At 37.2% G+C, this 4099-nt stretch overlaps 1 long non-coding RNA gene across 1 annotated transcript; it reads right to left on the reverse strand.

Moving 5' to 3' along the window:
• Positions 1-1173: 1173 nt before the first annotated feature.
• On the reverse strand, positions 1174-3760 carry LOC146578839 (uncharacterized). The gene is made up of 3 exons (XR_014891568.1): positions 3454-3760; positions 2138-2491; positions 1174-1813 (listed from the first exon to the last, which is right to left on the reverse strand). It is a non-coding gene; the product is annotated as an uncharacterized LOC146578839 (long non-coding RNA).
• Between the last annotated feature and the right edge of the window lie 339 nt (positions 3761-4099).

A 4099-nucleotide genomic window follows, 5' to 3' on the forward strand; every position in this document is an offset into this window, starting at 1 on the left:
TGTTTTAGTGTTAATTAAGGCTTGTGTGTTTTTTCTGCCAACATTGCCAATGTTCACGCCTCCTGTCAGTCAACATTATTGCCTCATAGAACACAAGGTAAGAGCAGAATAAATGTCATAAACATTGTCCATTTGAAGCTGGAGATTTTTCCTTCTTTTAATTCATATTAACTTGTTAACAATAACAAGAAATTCCCTGGATTTACCCACTGTGAGATAAAGTCACTTGTTGGATTGTGAGTTTAACTTTGCGCACTTTAAGACTAAAGGAATGAGGAAATAAAAGGAGATGGTAGTGGAACTTTTTTAAATATGCATTTGAAATTCTAATCAGTCAGGAACTAGATTCTCAAGATTCCAGTGTAATTAGATCTTCATGAACACGAGCAACAGCATACCAGAAGAACAAAGGCTTGTATAATCACTTCTCTAGAAAATAACCATGGCTAGTATGATCATCTCTCATATGGACTATTGTTTCACGTCCTGGTCACTTGCTTGTCCAACAACACTTAAAACTATTGAAAACATTTATAAAAGAAGTTTAAAAGTACTTGACAAAAAACCGACTTCCCACCACCACTGTCATGTGTTAAAAAAACACAAATTACTGAACTTCAATAACTTAGTGAAATTTAAAAGAGTGTGTTTAATATATAAAGTCTCACGCTCCCTTGCTCCACCACCACTAAAGGAGTTCATTAGGCATAAAGAAAGCTCAGACAGGACCACTCGAGCTACAACCCCACAGACGGACAGCATTTGGGCAGAACGTCCTTTCTGTCCAGGGTGGCCATCTGTGGAACAGTCTTCCTCAACCCATTAGAGAATGCTCGACATTCAACTTGTTTAAGGCAAAGGTTAAAAACTGGTTATGGAGAAATCAAGTGTGTGATCATGTATGAGTTGTACAGTTTTAATGTTTCATTTGGGAACAGAATGGTGTGTATGTGTGAGTTTGGTGATGGAGTTTTTATTATAAGATAAGATAGAACTTTATTAATCCCTCGGGTGGGTTCCTCTGGGAAATTCGGTTTCCAAAAAAGCACAGCAACGACAGAAGTTACAGTTACAGAATGTTATATATATATATATACACACACACACACACACACACACACACACACACATATAAATACAGAGACAAATATAAATAAAATATACGAAGGGGATAAATAGATTATGAATGAATTATGAATTTTTTATGAATTATTATGTTTATTTTTTATGTTTTATGGACAACAGATGGAAATTAGCCCTTGGCTATAATCTGGTATGTTTACATTCATGTAATTTTTTTTTTACATGTAATTAACATGCACTTTCCTAAATAAAAAAAAAGTAGACAATAAAAGCACACAATCCACAAAAAGAGGTTGTTGCAGGAGTTTTTGATAAAGATGTGCTTTTCCTCTCAGTGGGCTGAGAGAACAACAGTGCACATTAGCTTTAACTCTGTTTTGAGACTTGAAAACAAAAATTTATATATTTAACTCTCCAAAAGTTGATTCTGTTCATTCAGACGTAGCGTTTTGTAGGAGAAACGTTTCATCTCTCGTCCAAGTGACTTCTTCAGTCTGTATTTAACTGTTTAATAGGAGAGGACTCTCGGGTTGGACTTCCATTGTCATCTTTCCAGTTTCCTTGGGAGTCCTGGAAACTGGCTTTTGTTCAAGAGCAGAGCGATAATTTGAATTCGCAAATTTTCTGTAGATCACAAAACCAGCAACAGTAGCAACAAGAAGCCCAGCAGAAGCTGACAGACCAACCATCAGTTCAACAGATCCATCCTCCGTGAGTCCTCGTGGCTGACCTGCAGGTGAGAAACATGCGTGAGGTGCTGTCAGACATTATCAATTAATAAATGGAAGAAGCAGTGAAAGATCATAGTAAACTTTGGAATTTGTTTGTGTTAGTTTCTAATTTGTTTGTAAATTGTAACATCACTGATCAATAAATTTACATTAAAAACACTTGACACGATACTTAAAATGAAACCAATTTAAAATCATATAAACAGACTTCTGATCTTCTTACAATGGTTTTAAGGTATGATGGCTTTTGCTTTATTAAAAAGGAAAAAAAAGGTGCATTGTGTAGATTTCATCTAACTTAGGCTAAAGATGCCAAAACGTACTTATAGATTTAACTTTCAGCTGCACTACATGCTGGGCTTCAGAAACTGCTCTCTTACGGCGTCCAGCGTGAGTGCCTACCACATAACACTCATATGTTCCAGTGTCATTAGTGGTGGTGTTGAAGAGAATGAGGGACACATTTCCATCTTTAATTTGTGGATCACTCAGCTTCACTCGGCCACGAAAGGATGGATGCTGGATGTTTTCATAGAGGCGATTTTCTCGGTAGAAGAAAACATGCAGATTTGTTCCCACATCTCTCCTGATCCATGATAACTTTTCGATTTTACCGATACTGGAATCACAACACTTCAGTAGTGCATTCTCTCCAGCTTCTACAACTTGTTTTTGGTCTAAGTCAAACAGAAAAGAAAGAAAGAAAATATTTATATAAAGCACGTCACTGTCAAATGAGCCTTTGACGCTTTGACAGTTTAACGTTCTCTTTCCAGAAGAAATATATCTCTGAGCCATAAATGTACAATGTCACGGCGGTGCTGCTCAACCTTTTTTTTAATCTTATATATCCATTCCACCAAGAACCAGTAGTATAATAATTAACTCCATTTATACTATTATACTCCATGTTAGTGTTGTTCTTAATTCAAATGTCAACATTTTTTATCTACAAATGAAATGCAATGACTGACTGTTCATAATCCTTTAAAATTAAATTATCATCATATCAGTTGTCAAGTCTACCTTGGAGTGACTCAAAATACCTGCTTAGCCTGAAGTAAGCAACACAAGTTTCTTGTTAACAGAAGGGGAAAAACCCGAACAGGAAATTCGTTTTTTTTTCTTTCAATCCAGTAGATAAAGGTCGAAAGTAGTAGAGGTAAAAAAGAAAGACAATAATAGGCAGACACTGCTAGTGCTTAATAAAATATAAAACAATATAAAGTTTAAATATACTGTTTCATATCATCAAGCAAAAATGCATTACAGAAGGAGAGAGGGAAGAAGCACAAATCATGCACGTATTTGACATTTGGTTTTACTGGTCTTAATAACTACTGGGTTATAATCAGTGTTGGGGAGTAACGGAATACATGTACCGCCGTTACGTTTTGGGGCATGTATTCTGTATTCTGTAACGGAATACATTTTAAAAGTAACCTTCCCAACACTGGTTATAATGACCTTTTTGAAGACATCAGTGACAAAGTTATTTTAGAACGGTTACTTGAGTTATGAGAGCAACTGTCAGTATACTACAGAAAGCACAGCTTGACCTGAAAAAAAATATTTCAATTAATTATTTTCTATATAATTTTCTAAACTTGTTTGCGTATACTTGTGCTGTTCAGCTTACCATCGAGAGCAGAAGCAAATCCCCAAAAATATGTAGTAAGGAAAAAGCAGAGGAAAGGTGTTAAATCCATGGCTGTCACTGGCTGTGTGGCACACTTTGGGGATGTGGGAAATGAAGACACAAACCTTGGACTCTTTGTGATGAACAGTGCATTTATTTACAGTGGTGTAAATAATTCACACAAAAAACTGCCGTGCACTCCCTTGACTCCCGTGTCGTGCCGTCTCCAAAAAGTCCATGTTTTTCTTTGCTCCCCTGTCTCCTCTCTCTGGCCTTTCACACTCCTCCTGGGGGAGACAGCCATAAAGTAGTGATGGCCCGCTTGAAGCTGACGCTCCGGTGCGTGTGTCGAAGCTTGATTTGTTTGGCCAGAGTCACGTGATCAGTGACGTCCGATGCTTCATTTAGAATCTGACTGCCTCGGTATCTGATTCAATGGTTTATAAGGAAGCGAATCATTCGCGGGATTTGTGGAGTGTTTTGATGGTGACAGATAGCGAACCACTGATATTTCTACTGAGAGATTTGGAGCCAGCGAGGAATAGAGTAGGTTCTGTTGTGTGGGAATATTTTGAGTTGATTTTGGTCCATCGGGTGGGTTTTCCAGCTTTGTGTTCTTGTTGTTTGCTTTTGTTTTGTGCGTGTT

Source organism: Mchenga conophoros, linkage group LG3 (genome assembly GCF_057382185.1).
Source record: "Mchenga conophoros isolate Kocher_MC1m ecotype Shallow Benthic linkage group LG3, M_conophoros_male_GT1.1, whole genome shotgun sequence".
In the NCBI taxonomy this organism is placed as follows: domain Eukaryota; kingdom Metazoa; phylum Chordata; class Actinopteri; order Cichliformes; family Cichlidae; genus Mchenga; species Mchenga conophoros.